Source organism: Pongo abelii, chromosome 2 (assembly GCF_028885655.2).
Source record: "Pongo abelii isolate AG06213 chromosome 2, NHGRI_mPonAbe1-v2.0_pri, whole genome shotgun sequence".
NCBI lineage: Eukaryota > Metazoa > Chordata > Mammalia > Primates > Hominidae > Pongo > Pongo abelii.
In genome coordinates this window covers 96,111,690-96,131,181 of record NC_085928.1, presented here as the reverse complement: position 1 = coordinate 96,131,181, position 19,492 = coordinate 96,111,690, and positions in this window count along the sequence as shown.

The window sequence follows — 19,492 nt, the reverse complement described above, 5'->3', positions numbered from 1 at the left end:
CTCCACAAAGTCACTCATATCCCAACCGGGAGCCAGCTCTGACATCTAGTCATCGGTCCTGTGGTTGCATGCCATGTGCCTTTTCCTGACAGTGGATGAACTCGGAAGTGGTCCACCCTAGAGGGCACCTGGGGTGACGGAACTTTCTGCTGGGGGACAATGAGGCAGGAGGCATGGGAAATTCTGCTCGGTTTTCTCTAAATCACTGGGATTTGGCGGCCTGCTGTCCTCAGACACACCCAGACTGTGACTCTAATTGCCCTGGTGGTGTAAACTAAGGTCAAGAGCAGTTTGAATTACTTAATTTTTTTAGGCAGTTTTACTGTACAAATACTAGCAGTGTGTTGCCAGAGAAAGCAATTGGGGATCTGATGGAATGGATGAGGAAAATGTCCCTGGACTCTGCGAGCAAATAGCCGGTGAAACCCATGGAGGGACCCGTGATTGAAGCTGATATTAATTTAATATTGGTGAGAGTTGTGTGACCCTGGGAAAGAAAGGTCTTGTAAGAACTGTAGGATATCAATTCAAGCAAAATGACTTTTAGAGATATGGGCAGGAAACTATGAAGATCTGTAAAGCAAAAAAAAAAAAAAAAAAAAGCAAAATCCAATCAAGGTATATTAATGGACTTTGGCAAAGACAATTCTGTGAAAAGGGTAGGGAATAAGAATAACTCCAAGCCAGCATCGGGATCTGCGGACCAACCCCTCTTATGGTGATGGGTCTGTGGCCACAGCCACAGGGAAAATTATACATATATCCCCAACATACATCCAGGCAGCATACTGGCCAAGCATGCCAGGAATTCTATAAAATAACCCCAAATAGTACATGGAAGGAAATGGTTTCCTAAGTTCGTGCTGCAATGAATCTCCCTGTTGTCTGCAACCTAAGACCTCAGGCCTGATTGAATCTCTGGTAAAAGGTGGCTCTGGGCCGGACGCAGTGGCTCACTCCTGTAGCCCCAGCACTTTGGGAGGCTGAGGTGGGTGGATCACTTGAGGTCAGGAGTTCAAGGCCAGCCTGGCCAATATGGTGAAAGCCCGTCTCTATTAAAAATACAAAAATTAGCCGGGCATGGTGGCGGGCGCCTATAATCCCAGCTACTTGGGAGGCTGAGGCAGGAGAATAGCTTGAACTTGGGAGGCAGAGGCTGCAGTGAGCCAAGATTGCACCACTGCACTCCAGCCTGGGCGACAGAGTGAGATTCCATCTCAATAAAAAACAAAAACAAAAAAAAAGGAGCTCTAGGGAATGGTTAATTGTCTTTCTTGGTGAATGGGCATCTTCCAACCAGAAAAAAGATTTAGAATTAAAGTGTAGAAATGTTTAAGAGACTCAGAGCCATGGTATAATCTTTTTGTGTGTTTTAAGATGGAATATGCGGTATTTCATGGACTTAATGAGAGCTGCTTGGCCAACTATATAGAAAATCTTGTAACTCTCTTATAAAATGTGCACTTGGTAGGGTTTGATTCAGATTCATGACTTTACGTTGAAATCTTTGTCTGAATACAGTTCTGGAACATTTATAAACACTTTAGGTTATCATCAATGTTTTGTTTGTTTACTTTATTAGAATTCAAATGATTTAGTATTTTTTAAAAGTAGCTTTTTTGTTAGTTCAGACAATTGAAGAACTTTTAAAAGAAAATAGGGCATATTAAATAAAGTATGAAATGTTTATAAATCGGCCACAAACCCCTTATAAGTAATTATTTAGGTTTGTTGGGTTTAGGATTGGCAGATTTAACAAATAAAAATATAGAACAGTAGGTAGATTTGAATTTGGGGTAGTTCATATTTAATTGGGCAACTTGTATTTTATCTGGAAATCCTAGCTGGATTTATAAAAAGAATGAGAACTTTTGTAAGCTGAACTTAACAGCATGGCATTTTCTTTTAACAAAGTTTTTATTTTTAATTTTTGCAGGTACATAGTAGGCATATATATTTATGGAGGCATGGCATTTTCTAAGATAGTAATCATTCCATCGAAGTCCTAGAAAAGTTCTTAGTTCCTAGCATTAAAAACAAGCTAATGTGTAGAATAAAAAAAGTCAAGTAATCTGCTTTTTTTTTTAATTTCCAGCTTTGACAATTTGAGTATGAACTTGAAAAAATAAAGTAAACCTCTAAATAGTGGTTGCTGCATAGAAACTGCCCTTGAGGACTTAAAAAAGAGTCACATGAACAGATTAAGAGATGGACCCCATTCTCGAATTAGCACATCCATTGAATGAAATTGGACCTTTTAAAAAATGCCTGGATTCTGGAAGGAAAATTCTAACAGCCAAATTTAACTGAATCCAACTAGGTGCAGGTGCTGCATTAGGGCTTTCTGTGTTTCATCTCACCCCATACCCCCCAAGCCCTTCCTATGGCTACTTTATCTTAGAGATGAGCAAACTGAGGCTTGTGCCCAAGGAAACAGAGCTAGCATGTGGCAAAGCTGAGATTCAATCTCAGAGTGCTGACTCCAGATTAACCTTCTCACCCACTGAACCAGGCATACCAAAACCTTAATATGGAACACTGCGGGGTGCAGGGAGGGATGCAGGGCAGGAGATGAAAGGAGGACTTCGCTTTTTACTCTATATACTTGTGTATTGTTTGATTTTTTTTTTTTTTTTTTTTTTTTTGCAAAAACATGTACTTCTTTAGTAATTACAGAAAAAGAAGAAAGTGCTAAAAGCTTTTCATTCTTTTAAGCAGGTTAAACAATGCCCATGCAAACACGTTTTCTGTCTTTGTGTGCAACTGAGTCAAAGGAAGCTTTCCCCACCTCCAAGAGTCATTGACCCCACCTCCAGAAGGTTCACTCCAACCCCTCCATGTAGTACTGGAGGACCCAGGGAAGGCAGAAACCCTGTCTCATCCTTCAGTTGGCTTCTGTTGCTGGGAACTGGGAATTCTGAGGCACTTGCCTAACACCTGCTGACAGCCCCGGGGTCTCCATCTTCGGGATGAAGTTTCCTGCTCCATACACTTGCAAACACCAGTCTCTAAGATGCACCTGGAAGAAAAGATAAATATGCATCGTTCTTTCTTGGAGATTTAGAATGCACATTAGCATATTAAATGTTCTGAAAAGTCCTGTAATTATAAAAAGCCTCTTAACTGTGTTGAAACAGGGTGTCCAAAATTTATTGTCTGTGGAGTCCTTTTCTTCATAGAATTCCTTGGACTATCTTGAGCAACATCCACTCTTGGGAATACTGTCCTTGATTGTGCAGTGACAATCAGATCCCCTCAAAGTCTCAAGCTCTTGTCCTGGTCAGTAAGTCCCTGCTGAAGAGCTCCATGCATGTCACATGAATGGGCTGAAATGAGGATCAGGAGTTCAATCACATGGCCCCCATACAGCCATCCACTATGGGCCCTGATGAGACAGGAGTCAGTGGAGACTGATATGTTGCGCAAAGGCTACCTTGGAATTTGAGAAAGGCAAGATATGGAGATTTCAGGAGGAGCAAAAGTGTCATAGGCTGAGTCACCCAAAAGCAGCAAGAAGAAACAAGAAGGCTGTGGGAAAGTCCCCACTTCTGGCAGAAGACAAGCCTCGTGATCCAAACAGGTGTTTCCAGTGACTGATGCTGGTCTTTGTCCAAAAATGAATAAGCATTAACAATAATTTTGTAACATATGCAAAATGCTCCATCGTCATGTTTCACAACCAGCTTAGAGTTTGCGGGGAGGAAGGTGTGTTAGTTAAGGTTGTGTAACTGTGACAAACCTCTCACCTTTGCAGAGTTGTTTCCAGATGATGACACACTCTGGGTTTCAGCCTCACACACTATCTTCCACATGGGGCTGTGCCTGGACCTCAAGAGTCACTTTCTGAAGGGCAGGCCTGCTCTGATTAAAATCCTTTCAGGGCTTTTATTGGTCAAAGACCAAACTTCTTAATGTGGCCTCTACCTGCTCACATTTCCCAGGTCATAACACTCTACTCCCCTCTTCCTCCCACACTGGTCTGCCCTTGCACTGCCTAACTTTCGGTTCCTCGCTCAGGGCCTTGGCACAGCTGTTCTCTCTGCCTACAGTGCTCTTCCTTCCTCCGGCCTCAGGGCTCAGCTTAAATGTCACACCCTCACAGAAGCCCTCTTGGCCTCCTGAGCCCATCAGGGTCTTCTCTCTTCTTCTCTCTCATGGCGCCCAGGTTTTTCACTTCATGGCATGCATTATAACATCTTATTATCTCTGAGCTTGTGTGTTTCCTTGTCTAAAGTTGTCTCTCCACCAGGCTGCCACATAGGGGAAGGGGGCACCTCCGTGTGTCTGTGCTGCCTGGAACAGGATTGTCATGTAGCAGCAGATGCTCAATAAATCATTGCTGAATGCGATGTATGACGCTCTAACGGACTCCAGAGACCAAGTTCTTTTTTTTTTTTTTTTTTTTTTTTTTGAGACAGGGTCTCGTTCTGTCACCCAGGCTGGAGTGCAGTGGCGCGATTTCAGCTCACTGCAGCCTCAATCTCCCAGGCTCAAGTAATCTAATCTTCCTACCTCCGCTTCCCAAGTAGCTGGGACCACAGGTGCATGTCACCATGCCTTGCTAATTTTTGTGTTTTTTTGTAGAGACAGGATTCCACCATGTTGCTCCAGCTGGTCTTAAATTCCAGGGCCCAAGCGATCCTCCCACCTTGGCCTCCCAAAGTGTTGGGATTACAGGTGTGAGCCACCATGTTTGACCTACAGACGGGGTTCTTGATCACAGTGTGGGTGTGGTGCCAAGGGAACTCAGCTTCCCTGGAAGCCACGGGAACCCCCAGCCATAGAGACAAAAGGTAATAATAACAACAACCACAACAGTATGTACCTTTCATGGAGCACTAAGTGCTAAGTCCTCATGTAACTTTCTGACTCGGGAGCATAGCATAGAGCAGGCTTCTCAGCCTTGGCACTATTGACTTTTGGGGCCAGATAGTACTTTGTTGTGGGGACCGTCCTGTGCATTACTGGACACTTAGCAGCATCCCCTGCCTCTACCCACTAGATGCCAATCGCATCCCCCAGTTGTTCGACAAATGTTGCCAAATATCTCCGGGGGCATGGGGATCATCTCATGTCGGGAATGCTGATGATGTTAAAGCATATATACTTTTACTTACTGGCTGTTCAGCCCTGGACAAATAACCAAACTTCTCTGTGCCCTTTTCCTCACCTTTAACATGGGGATAACAGTATCTCGTACATGGTAGGGCTGTGAAAATTTAGAGAGGTTATACCTAAAGGGCAGACTCAGCACGGTGCCTGGCCCTTAGGGGTACTCAGTTGGGATGATACTCTGTTTTCAGAATAAACTGCAAAGGAGCAATTGCTATCCTCATTTTACAGATGAAGAAATTGAGACTTGGAGATAAAGAAGTTGGTCTCCAGTTGCTGGCTGTGAAGTGGCATCAAAAGCAGGCGTTTGACTGGGTGCAGTGGCTCACATCTGTAACCCGAGCACCTTGGGAGGCCGAGGCAGGAGCCCAGGAGTTCAAGACCAGCCTGAGCAACATAGCGAGAACTTGTCTCTACTAAAAATAAAAAAGTTAGCCAGGCATGGTGGTGTATACCTCTGGCCCCAGCTACCCTGGAGGCTGAGGTGGGAGGATGGGAGGATCACTTAAGCCCAGGATTTAGAGGCTGCAGTGAGTTATGTTTGCACCACTGCATTCCAGTCTTCTAGGCTGGGTGACAGAGTAAAACTCTGCCTCAAAAAAAAAAAAAAAAAAGCAGGTATTTACATTCTCAGGATTAATTCCTTTTGCCAGTCCTTTCTTTATAGGTACAAAAGGGTCTAATCGCAAACTCTGAGCTGGTGGTGATACGACTAATGGATTAGATCTGTCAAGACAGGACTAGGGCAAGGCGAATGAGACACTAGCCTTAGGCACAAAATTTAAAGAGCTGCCAAATAACTCAGTAATCAAGCTAAATAACATTCAATGCAATATTTTGAAAAATCAAAAATTAATGAAGAAAAATCCATGATGAACAAAGTAACAAAGTAAAGACATGATCTGCCCCTTAACTTGTACTTGACCCTGTCTCATTAACCTCACCCTAATCTTGCCCTTGGAATTTGCAGATTTGTGAAACCACACTCAGTGGGCAGAGCTGGAGGCCAAAGCCTGTCGGTGCCAATTCAAAGGATGACACGGGCGAAAACAACTCCCTCTTCTGTCTGGCAATGAGCACTGCTCCTCTTCTGGGGAGCCAGGTTAATCTTTGCCCCTGAAGGCAGCATCTCAGTGCTAGAAGTCTTTTCCCAGACCACAGTGCTTTTCTCCTTGATCCCTTCATGAGACATGTGGGTAAAAAGGTTGCAGGCAGTTCAAACGATGCCATTGGAGACCCCGCCTCCTCCCTTGCCACTGGCCGCTGCACTGCCCTGGATCCATAGCCTTTTTCAGTACCACCCATGCCAACGTGCCAGGACTTGTCACCACGTGGGTGGCAGATCTGAAGCAGCCTGTAACTATCAAGTTGGCCTTTCCAGGCTGACCACAAGGGGGCATGGTGAGGGCACAGGACCGAGAGGCAAACGGCTTCTCGCAGCGCCTGACGTGGGAACCAGCAGGGAGCTGGCTGCTGGCCGAACTGCAGTTTCTTATTCTTCCTTTAATGGTTTTGTCACTTCCTAGCTTCCTCTTATTTATATATACTTTACTTTTTATTTTGAAATAATTTCAAATGTGCATAAAAGTTGCAGAAATAGCACAAAGAACTCTTAAATACCCTCAACCCACATTTACCAAAGGACGTTTTGCCACATTTGCTTTGTCACTACTTTTCAATATTTACATATTAATTTTTTTATAAGACAGAGTCTTTCTCTGTTGCCCAGGCTGGAGTGCAGTGGCGTGATCTCGGCTCACTGCAACCTCCACCTCCTGGGTTCAAGTGATTCTCCTGCCTCAGCCTCCTAAGTAGCTGGGATTACAGGTGCATGCCACCATGTCCGGCTAATTTGTGTATTTTTAGAAGAGATGGGGTTTCACCATGCTGGCCAGGTTGGTCTTGAACTCCTGACCTCAAGTGATCCACCTGCCTCGGCCTTCCAAACTACTGGGATTACAGGCGGGAGCCACTGTGCCCAGCCTACATATTATTTTTTTTCTGAAGTGTTCAAGAGTAAGTTTGAGATATTGTGACCTTGTACCCTTAAATACTTTGGGCTGTATATTTCAATGACACGTACATTTTCTTACATAACCATAGGACAGTTATCAAAACCAGAAGTTTTAGCGATCATACAATATTATTACCTAATCTAAAGACCTTATTTGAATTTTACCAAGTGTTCTAATAACATCCTTTATAGCATTTTTTTCTTTCTGGCCCAGAGTCCAATCCAAGATCGTGCATTGACTTCACAGTCTTGTCTCCTTTAATCTGAATATTTCTTCAGCCATCTCTTTGTCTTTCATGACTTTGACATTTTTGAAACATACAGACTAGTTATTTCATTTAAATCTCCCTCAATTTTGGTTTGTCTGAGGTTTCCTCATGACTAGATTCAGGTGATACATTTTGGGCAAGAATGGGACTTCTGAGATGTGCCTCATGGAATTTATTAAATGAGCTTCTGCTGGCATTCCCAGGAAAGCTAGTTGACTCTGAGACACAGGAAGCCCATTACAATTTAACAGCTTTTTTTTTTTTTGAGATGGAGTCTCACTCTGTTGCCCAGGCTGGAGTGCAGTGGTGTGATCTCAGCTGACTGCAACCTCTGCCTCCCAGGTTCAAGCAGTTCTCCTATGTCAGCCTCCTGAGTAGCTGGGATTATAGGCACACACCATCACACCCAGATAATTTTTGTATTTTTAGTAGAGACAAGGTTTCGTTATGTTGGTCAGGCTGGCCTTGAATTCCTGACCTCAGGTGATTTGCCTCTCTTGGCCTCCCAAAGTGCTGGGATTAGAGGCATAAGCCACAATGCTTGGCCTTAACAGCTCTTAATAACAGTAGCTAACATTTATTGAGAGCTTGCTATTTGACACTCCTTTCTGCATTTGATTTAGGGGGTATTTTCCCTTTGGAACATATTGTGTAGGGTGCTTATGTTGGATTAAAATTGTAACGATACAGGCATGCCTCATTTTATTGTGCTTTGCTTTGTTGCACTTTGCAAATATTGCATTTTTTACAAATAGAAGGTTTGTAGCAACCCTGCATCGAGCAGGTCTACTGGCATCATTTTCTAACAGCATGGGCTTACTTCAAGTCCCTTTGTCATATTTTGGTAATTCTTGCAATATTTCAAGCTTTTTCATTATCATTATGTCTTCTGTGGTGATTAGTGATCTTTGTTGTTACTATTGTAGTCATTTGGGGGCACCGCGGAACCACGCCATATAAATAGATAAATGTGTGTTGTGATCACCAACCAGTCACTCCCCCATCTCTCTTCCTCTCCTCAAGCCTTCCTCTTCCTTGAGACATAACAATATTGAAATTAGGCCAATTAATAACCCTACAATGGCCTCTAAGTGTTTGAGTGAAAGAAAGAGTTGCACATCTCTCAATTTAAATCAAAAGCTAGAAATGACTAAGCTTAATGAGAAAGGCATTTAGAAAGCCAAGACAGGCCACAATCCAGGCCTTTTGGGCCCAACAGCCAAGTTGTGAATGCAAAGGAAAAGTTCTTGAAGGAAATTGAAAGTGCTACTCCAATGAACACATGAATGATAAGAAAGAAAAACAGCCTTATTGCTGATGTGGAGAAAGTTTGAATGGTGTGGATGGAAGATCAAACCAGCCACAACATTCCTTTAAGTCAAAGCCTATTCCAGAGCAAGATCCTCCCCAACCGTCTTCAAATCTGCAAAGGCTGAGGGAGGTGAGGAAGCTGCAGAAGAAAAGTTGGAATCAGCAGAGGTTGGTTCATGAAGTTTCAGGAAAGAAACCATCTCCATAACATAAAAGTGCAAAGTGAAGTAGCAAGTGCTGATAGAGAAGCTGCAGCAAGATATGCAGAAGATCTAGCTAAGGTAGGTAACTGATAAAGGTGGCTACACCAAACGACAGATATTCAGCGTAGACAAAAGAGCCTTCTATTGGAAGAAGATGACGTCTAGGACTTTCTTAGCTAGAGAAGAGAAGTCAATGCCTGGCTTCAAAGCTTCAAAAGACAGCCTGGCTCTCTTGTTAGGGGCAAGTGCAGCTGGTGACCTTAAGTTGAAGCCAGTGCTCACTGACTTTTCTGAAAATCCTAGGGTTCTTTTTTATTTTATTATTATTTTTGAGACAGAGTCTCACTCTGTCACCCAGGCTGGAGTGCAGTGGTGCGATCTTGGCTCACTGCAATCTCTGCCTCCCAGGTTCAAGTGATTCTCGTGCCTCAGCCTCCCGAGTAGCTGGGACTACAGGCGCACGCCATCACCCTTGGCTAATTTTTGTATTTTTAGTAGAGACGGGGTTTTATCATGTTGGCCAGGCCAGGATGGTCTCGAACCCCTGACCTCAAGTGATCCATCTGCCTTGGCCTCACAAAGTGCCGAGATTACAGGCGTAAGTCACTGTACTCGGCCCAATCCTAGGGTTTTTGAGAATTATGCTAAATCTATGCTGTCTGTGCTCTACAAATGGAACAAAGCCTGGATGACAGTACATCTCTTTATAGTGCAGTTTACTGAATATTTCAAGCCCACTCTTGAGACCTGCTGCTCAGAAAAAAGGATTCCTTTCAAAATATTACTGCTCACTGGTAATGCACCTGGTCACCCAAGAGCTCTGATGGAGAGGTTCAAGGAGATGAATGTTGTTTTCATGCCTGCTAAGACAACATTCACTCTGTAGCCCACAGATCAAGAAATTATTTTGACTTTCAAGTCTTATTAAGAAATACATTTTGTAAGGCTAAAGCTGCCTTAGACAGTGGTTCCTCTGATGGATCTGAGCTGTCAATTGAAACTCTTCTAGAGAGGATTCAGCATTTCTAGATGCCATTAAGAACATTTGTGATTCATGGGAGGAAGTAAAACTATTTACATTAGTAGAAGTTTGGAAGGAGTTAATTCCAACCTTCATGGATTACTTTGAGGTATTCAAGACTTCAGTGGGAAAAGTCACTGCAGATGTGATGTAAATAGTAAAAGAACTAGAAGTGGAGTCTGAAGATGTGACTGAATTGCTGCAACCTCCTGATAAAACTTGAACAGATAAGGAGTTGCTTCTTGCAGATGAGCAAAGAAAGTGGTTTCTTTAGATGAAATCTACTCCTGGTAAAGACGCTGTAACATTTTTGAAATGACAACAAAGGATTTAGAATATCACATAAACTTAGTTGATAATGCAGGGTTGGAGAGGATTGACTCCAAGTTCAAAAGAAGTTCTACTGTGGGCAAGATGCCATCAAACAGCATTACATGCTGTAGAGAAATCTTTTTGAAAGAGTCAATCGATGTGGCAAACTTCGTTGTTGTCTTCTTTGAAGAAACTGCCACTGCCACTCCAACTACCATCCTGATCCATTAGCAACCATCAACGTCGAGGCAAGCCCCCTCCATCAGCAAAAAGATTATGACTCGTTGAAGCCTGAGACGATCATTAGCATTTTTTAGCAATAAAGTATTTTTAATCAAGATAGATACATTGTATTTTAGACATAATGCTCTTGCACACTTAATAAACTACAGTATAGTGTAGACATAACTTTTTTTTTCAATATCATCTTGCTCTGTTGCCCAGGCTGGAGTGCAGTGGCATGCTCATAGCTCACTGCAGCCTTCACTCCCTGGGCTCAAGCGAGCCTCCCGCCTCAGCCTCTCTAGTAGCAGGGAGTACAAGCATGCATCACCATGCCTGACTAATTTTTGTATTTTTTGTAGAGGCAGTGTTTTGCCATGTTGCCTAGGCTGGTCTCAAACTCCTAGGCTCAAGCGATCCTCCCTCCTTGGCCTCCAAAAGGTGTGAGCCACTGTGTCTAGCCAACATAACTTTTATATGCACTCAGAAACCAAAAACCTTGTGATACTCACTTTATTGCAGTGGTATGGAGCTGAGGCTGCAATATCTCCAAGGTGTGTCTGTAATAGTGGCTGTGGGTTCTGACCTATAGTAGGCCCACATTACACGTCTTTACATGGACTCGGTCCTTTAAACCTCACAACTACCTGACTACTATTATTCTCCTCATTTTACAAATGAGGAAACTGAGCCTCAGAGAGGGCAAGTCACCTCTCCAGGTCTCACATCACATCTGGTAAGAGGCACGGCCAGGACTGTTTGGCACCAGAGTGTGAGCACCTGGTCAGTCTCCTATAGCATTTCTTCTCTGGCACATAGCAGTGATAAGGCCCCACCACTATTCCAGCTCAGAACACTGAGAACAATCCATGTCCCTGACCCCAGATTTCCAGCAAATGGAAATGTTTTCTCTCCATATTCTGAAACCCTCTGTGTGTCCCATACATACGTAAGGAGGCTGAGGGCTTGGGGGACACCCTGGCTGTGAGCAGAGGGCCCCAGAAAATCATCTGGTGTTCTTTGGGAGAAGGCTTCCCTCCTGAATCATCATGCATTAGGCATGATCTATAAATTTATCTGTAAATCTATCTAAAACCACACCAGTTCTACAGACAAGGTTTGCAGTGCGGGTAGGAGCACATGTCAATCGTTAACCACACAGTGACTCATGAATGATTTTCCAGGCAGGAATTGTTGGGAGCCAAAAAGGCCAAAGGGATTGTGACCAACTCAGCATTCCGCTGGACGCTATATGATCAAACAGCAAACTGTTTATCATAAATGCAGGATGTGAGCAAACTCACACTGCACCTGCCACGGAAAGTTTTGCTGAGGGCAAACACTCCCTGGGGGCCGGGCTCCTTGAAGTTATCTACTGAGAAACCTAGCGCCTATTGTTCAAAGGATGCAGTCTTGCAAGCCTGCTATGAACCAAACAGCTGACTGACAATTACCCAACAACAACCCCCTTTTCTCATTATCTCTTTTACCAATAAATACGGAGGGCTGTGTAAAGCTCAGGGCCCTTGTCTACTAGAGGCAAGGTGCCCCCTGACTGCTTCTTCCAAATATACTCTTATGTCTTTGTCTTTTATTCCCACGTTCCCCATCTTTGTTCAGTCCACCAGGTCCATGCAGGCTGTAAGGAATCCCATTCCCAGGAAGGGATCTCCCCCTCCAGCGGCAGCGCCTACTCCAATTTCATTCCAGAACCAGATTTAGATGCAGGCCAAGGTCATTCCTAGCATAAGACCTTAAAAAATCAGCCCTGGGCCAGGCATGGTGGCTCACGCCTGTAATCCCAGCACTTTGGGAAGCCAAGGCAGGTGGATCACTTGAGATCAGGAGTTCGAGACCAGCCTGGCCAACATAGTGAAACCCCATCTCTACTAAAAATACAAAAATCAGCCAGGCATGGTGGCACACGCCTGTAGTCCCAGCTACTTAGGAGGCTGAGGCAGGAGTATCACTTGAACCTGGGAGGCAGAGGTTGCAGTGAGCTAAGATCTCACCACTGCACTCCAGCCTGGGCAACAAGAGCGACACTTCATCTCAAAAAAAAAAAAAAATTCAGCCCAGGAGATGTTTTGAAACAGCTCTTGGCCTGGGACTTGAGATCATTCTGAGCTGTGGATGTTTTTGTTTTCATAGAGACGGTATCCCCCTATGTTACCCAGGCTGGTCTCAAATTTCTGGGCTCAAGTGATCCTTCTGCCTTGGCCTCCCAAAGTGCTCAGATTACAGGCATGAGCCATGGCACCTAACCTGCGCTGTGGGTTTTTGCATTTGTTGTTCACTCATTTAACAATTTACCCTTCTAAGTGCAGAGGGAGATACAAAGATGAACAAGACAGCTCCTGCCCTTGAGGGCCCAGAGTTGAATAATTAGTTGGACTTACCTTTGGTTTCACTGAGTTTTCTGTGCCTCTGAGCTATCATTCTATATCCAGTGGCCACAAAACTGTCATGATTTTGAATTATCAATGTAAATCTTGGACTCAAACCATCTTGAGCTCCATTGGCTGCCAGTTTATCTGGACTATTATGATGTCTCTGGCTGAAGTGTTGGGGAGGGCAACTGACCATCCTGGTTCCCTCAAACCTTAGTGCAGTTCCCAGGATGCTGAGCTTTCAATGCTAAATCAGAACAAGTCCTGAGCAAACCAGGATGAATTGGTCATCCCAGTGTTGGGAACAGGGGCAGCAGGAGGGGAACAGGTGGGTGGGGAGGAATTATAATAGCTAACACTTATTTTGCTTAATAATGTAATAATACTTAGAACAAATGTATGAGGTAAGTACTATCATAGCCCTATTTTATAGAGGAAACCGGGACCCGGAGAGAGGGAACAGCTTGTCACAAGTGTTCATTCTGTAAATGGCAGAGGCAGGCCTGACAGCCAATCCTGCGTTCCCATCCATTACTCTGCACTGCCTTAGAGGCCCATGTGTAAAAATGCAGTGCAGATCAAGTCTTGAAACTGTGTTTGATATTAATTCTCAGAGATTGGAAGCAGAAGTCTGTGGAAGCTTTGTTTCCATGGAGACCCAATCATACCCAACCACACTGTGTTCAAATGTAGTCACAACAGTGGGGAGCAGCCATCACTGAAGTGAGGTGCATTTCTCTTTTTTTCTTTTCTAGATGGAGTCTGGTGCTCTTGCCCAGGCTGGAGTGCAGAGGCACGATCTTGGCTCACTGGAACTTCCACCTCCTGGGGCTCAAGCCACCCTCCCACCTCAGCCTCCGGAGTAGATGGGATTACAGGCTCACGCCACCATGCCCGGCTAATTTTTTTTGTATTTTTAGTACAGACAGGGTTTTGCCATGCTGGCCAGGCTAGTCTCGAACTCCTGAACTCAAGTGATCTGCCCACCTCAGCCTCCCAAAGTGTTTGGATTACAGGCATAAGACACCATGCCCAGCCAAAGTGAGGCGCATTTTTTAAGGAAGAGACTTGCAGTAGAAATTTCCTAAGCTTCCCCAACATGCATTCTATCGTTCGTGACTTCAGTGGAGCCTCCATGGCCGACTGCAAAATCTAAGTCTTGGGCAAAGTCCTAGGAGATGCTCATCAAGTCCCATGTGATATACTGAATTTAGGAGATGATTCCCTACTTACCAGTTGCTAGCTATGTGACTTTGGGCAAGTTACCTAACCTCTAAGCTGTTTCCTCGTGGTTAAATGGTGTAAGTAATAACACACTCAGTGGCTGTGGTGAAGATGAAGACAAACAGGATAATGCAAAAAAAGCCAGGTCCAGAGCGGGGAATGAAGAAACGTATGCTAGCTGCTCACTGGCATCGGCCCAGCCTATGTCTTTAAATGAGAACAATCCCTTTGAAAACTAACAGGAAGGTGTGGTCTGTTCTCCACTGTCACCTTCTCCTTCTAGCTTTGCCTGCCCCATCTCTCCCTACTCTGTTCCAACCTCCATCCCACTTCTGACTTTTGGGCCTGTTCCCAATCATTTTTGTGCCACTGGGAAGAGATAAGCAAACTTGGTTCCTCCTATCCCTGCCCCTACTGGGTACCCCATACTCCCAGTCCACAGAACCCCAACCTAGCCACTAGGACACTGCCTGACGGGTAACCAGACTTTGATCCATCCATACACATGGGTAACCCAGCTCCCCACTTGACCTCAGCAGCTCAGAGAAGAGAAGAGATGGGAACAGACGAGGATGCATTGTCCTTCTGATAGACTAGGTGAGTGAGAAAGCATCATGATTAAATGGCACAATGTGGCATGCATCTTTGAAAGTTTCATGCAGATGTTCAAGTTCAAGTGGCTAAACGATGGGGTACATAAAGGCCCCAGGAGAAACCAGGGAAAGTCAACAGGGAGAGGTCTTGGTCCAATGACATGGGTGACACAGATGCTGAAATGAAGCCTGTGAGACATTCAGCAAGAAGACTTGAAGAAATGTATGTTGTCTTAGCAAGAAAAACTTGGCCCTATGTTCCCACACATGTGCAAACACCCGCTGGCAACTGTCACCCATCGATTCCCCACCTGCTAATTTGGGGTCTTCATAATCTCTTTCACAACTGACCTTCAATTATTCAAAGGTAGTTTTCAGGCCCTCTGAGGACTGCGTGAGCTCAAAAAATGCTTGGTGTATAAACAGCAATGATGCTGAGAGCTAGCACGATGCACAGTGCATCTGTGCCAGGTGTAGTGCTAACTTTTAAAGGCATTGTTCAGCTTGATCTTCTCTGAAGTCCTGTGAGGTTGGTATTATTATCAATTCCTCATCATCATCCTCTGTTTATAGATGAAGAAACTGAGGTTTATTTTATTTTATTTTATTTTTGAAACACAGTTTTGCTCTTGTTGCCCAGGCTGGAGTCCAATGGTACAATCTTGGCTCACTACAACCTCTGCCTCCTGGGTTCAAGTGATCCTCTTGCCTCAGCCTCCCAAGTAGCTGGGACTACAGGCACCTGCCACCACACCTGGCTAATTTTGTATTTTCAGTAGAGAAGGGGTTTCATCATGTTGGCCAGGCTGGTCTCAAATTCCTGACCTCAGGCGATCCACCTGCCTCGGCCTTCCAAAGTGCTGGGATTACAGGTGTGAGCCACCACTCCCAGCCAAAACTGAGGTTTAGGTAGTCAGATATCTAATAAGCCGCAGAACAGGACTTTACAATTTAGAGCCCACCATCTTCACCTGAGATATGTTCAAGTGACTGGAACGTGTGGAGCTAGTGTCTCTGCCTCTGTCCTTCCATTTGTTGTTTTATGGCCAGCCCAGCGGCCATTACTCCCAAGGTGGCGCTCAATCCCCATTTCCTTGGGGTGCTGTATCTCCCCTAATCTCAACCCATGTGGTTCATGTGAAGTAGGGAAGAATTTCTTAAGACATAAAAAACACCAAACATAGAGGATAATTTGACTAAGTTATCAACCTTTCCAAATTCCTATGTTTTAGGAGTGTCTCTTGAAACAGTGTCTCTTGGGTTTTTTAAATGCAATTTGACAATTCCTGACTAACTGATGAGTTTAGTTAGTTTACATTCACTTTGATTATTGATATATTTGGACTTATTTTTACTATCTTTCGTCTTACTTTTTTGTACACTTCTTTGGGGTTGATTGGTATTTGTTTGTTTGTTTCTTATTGGCTTTTGTCATTTCCCCTTTCTACGGATTTGAAAGTTATATATCTTATTTATATTATTTTAGCAACTACCATTGCCTTTTTTTTTTTTTTTTCTGAGATAGAGTCTCACTCCATTGTCCAGGCTGGAGTGCAGTGGCACAATCTCAGCTCAACTGCAACCTCTGCCTCCCGGGTTCAAGTGATTCTCCTGCCTCAGCCTCTGGAGTAACTGGGATTACAGACACGTGCCACCACACCTGGCTAATTTTGTATTTTTGGTAGAGACGGGGTTTCACCATGTAGACCAGACTGAGCTCAAGTGATCCACCCACCTCAGCTTCCCAAAGTGCTGGGATTATAAGTGTGAGCCACTGCGCCCGGCCCCCATAACGACCATTGACATTTTGCCACATATATTTGACAAAGACCAAAGTTAAATCTCCATCCCCTTCCCAAACAAATGCAAAGTCGCTCAGAACACTTTAACTCCAGTCACTCTTTCCTAATTTACTTTTGCCCAGTGTTTTAATTCTGTTCTTTAATTCTGTCCTAAACTCACAAATTGTATATTACTGTTCTCATCTTTATTTTTTTGTACTGACAATTTTGTTCAGATTTATTATACTTACCAATTTTTTCACTCCTTCCATTTCTTCTTAATGGGATAATTTTTCTTTTTTCTGAAGTACATCTTAGAAGCGCAAGCCGGGTGTGGAGGCGCAGGGCTGTAGTACCAACTCCTGGAGAGGCTGAGGCAGGAGAATGGCTCCTTGAGCCCAGGAGTTCCAGGCTGCAGTGAGCTATGATGGTACCACTGCACTCTAGCTGGGAAACTATTATTGTAAGGGACCTGTCTCTTAGGAAAAAAAAAAGTTAGTCAAATTATCTTAGTTTTTATTTGTATTTCACCCTCATTATTAAAATGCTGGGTATCCAATTCTCAGGTCTTTGAAGATATTGTTTCACTATCTTTTGGTTTCTAGTGTTGCCATTGGGAAATCTGGTGACAATCTAATTTCTTCTTTCGTGAGTAATCTGCCAAAAAAAAACAAAAAAACCTCTAGCTGCTTATAAGATTATTTCTTTGTTTTTAGTGTTCTGCAGTTTCACTACAATATTTCTTATTATTTACCCTGCTTTAGATATATTGTGCTTCCTGGCTGGGTGAAGCGGCTCACACCTGTAATTCTAGCACTTTGGGAGGCCAAGGCAGGCAGATCGCTTGAGCCCAGGAGGTGGAGACGAGCCTGGGCAACATGGCGAGACTCAGTCTTTACAAAAAAAAAATAGCTGGGAGTGGTGGTGTATGCCTGTAGTCCCAGCTACTTGGGAGACTGAGATGGGAGGATAGCTTGAGCTTGGGAGGTCAAGGCTGCAGTTAGCCATGATTGCACCACTGCACTCCAGCCTGGGTGACAGAGAGAGAGACCCTGTCACAAATAAATAAATAAATAAAGATATGTTGTCAGACAAAGTTCTGATATCCAGAATCTACAAGAAACTCAAACAAATTAGCAAGAAAAAACAAACAATCCCATCAAAAAGTGAGCTAAGGACATGAATACACAATTCTCAAAAGAAGATATACACATGGCCAACAAAAATGAAAAAATGCTCAACATCACTAATGATCAGGGAAATGCAAATCAAAACCACAATGTCATACCACTTTACTCCTGCAAGAATGACCATAATAAAAAAAATCAAAAAATAATAGATGTTGACGTGGATGCGGTGAAAAGGGAACACCTCTACATTGCTGGTGGGAATGTAAACTAGTACAACCACTATGGAAAACAGTGTGGAGATTCCTGAAAGAACTAAAAGTAGAACTACCATTTGATCCAGCAATCCCACTACTGGGTATCTACCCAGAGGAAAAGAAGTCATTATACAAAAAAGATACTTGCACACGCATGTTTATAGCAGCACGATTCGCAATTGCAAAAAATGTGTAACCAGCCCAAATGCCCATCAGTCAATAAGTGGATAAAGAAAATGTGATATATACACACACATACACCATGGGATACTACTCAGCCATAAAAAGGAACAAAATAATGGCATTCGCAGCAACCCGGATGGAATTGGAGACCATTATTCTAAGTGAAGTAACTCAGGAATGGAAAACCAAACATCGTATGTTCTCACTCATAAGTGGGAGCTAAGCTATGAGGATCCAAAGACATTTAAGAATGATACAATGGACTTTGGAGCCTCGGGGAAAGGGTGGGAAGGGGGTGAGGGATAAAAGACTCTACACATTGGGTGCAGTGTACACTGCTTGGGTGATGGGTGCACCAAAATCTCTGAAACCACCACTGAAGAACTTATTTATGTAACCAAACACCACCTTTTCCCCAAAAACCTATGGAAATGTAAAAAAAAAAGATATGTTGTACTTCCTAAATCTGTGGAGTCACGTTCTATTTCCTGCCCTAGAAATTCTCAGCCATTTCCACCTCAAATATGGCCTCGCCTTCCTTCTCTCCATCTTTCACACTAATTAAATAAATATTAAACCTTCTCAGTCTATCCTTCATATTCCATAACGTCTTTTTCATATTTAGTCATGTCATCACTCTGTGCTGAATTCTGGAAAATGTCTTCAGATCTGGCTACCAAATCAATTGTCTCATTAGCTGTGTCTTACCTGTTGTTTCACCCATCCTTTGGGTAAGGATGGATCAAAGAAAGAATGGATATCTTTCACATTCTTTGATATCTATTCCTTCAACTTCAAAATAGATATTTTATTTTTAAAATTTCTATTTGTTCCTTTAAAAACATGTCTAATCATTTAAGAAATATACTGCTGTTTACTAATTTTTGTGATTCCACCTTTTATTTGTGCTAACATTACATACATAATTAGTTTATAATCTAATAATTCTATATGCAAATATAATTATAAAATTATATATTTACATTATAAAATTCTAAATATTTGCACGTATTTCTTTATGCAAATTAAAGAAATTAATGCAAATTAAATAAATACATAGAAATATATCTTTATATACAAAGAAACTTGGGGACTCTAAATTGGTTGTTTGCCCTTACTGCTGACCTTCTTCCTTTCTCTCTTTCTCTCTATCTGTGACTCATTTCTTTGTGTGTGATGGTGATATTGGTTTTGACTTTATTGTTAAGAATATATTTGTATTTAAGCATAACATACACATAGAAAATTGCACATAAGTATATAGTTTGAGAAATTTGCACAAGTGAATACATTAACTACCACCTCAGATAAAGATATAGAATCATTACTGGCACCTCAGATACCTGCCTCAAGCCCCCTTCCAGTCATTTCCCCTCAAAGGCAACCACTTCTAATTTTTAGCATCTTAGAATAGTTGTTCTGTTTTTGAACTTTATCGAGTGAGCTCATATAGTATCTGCTCTTTTGTGTCTG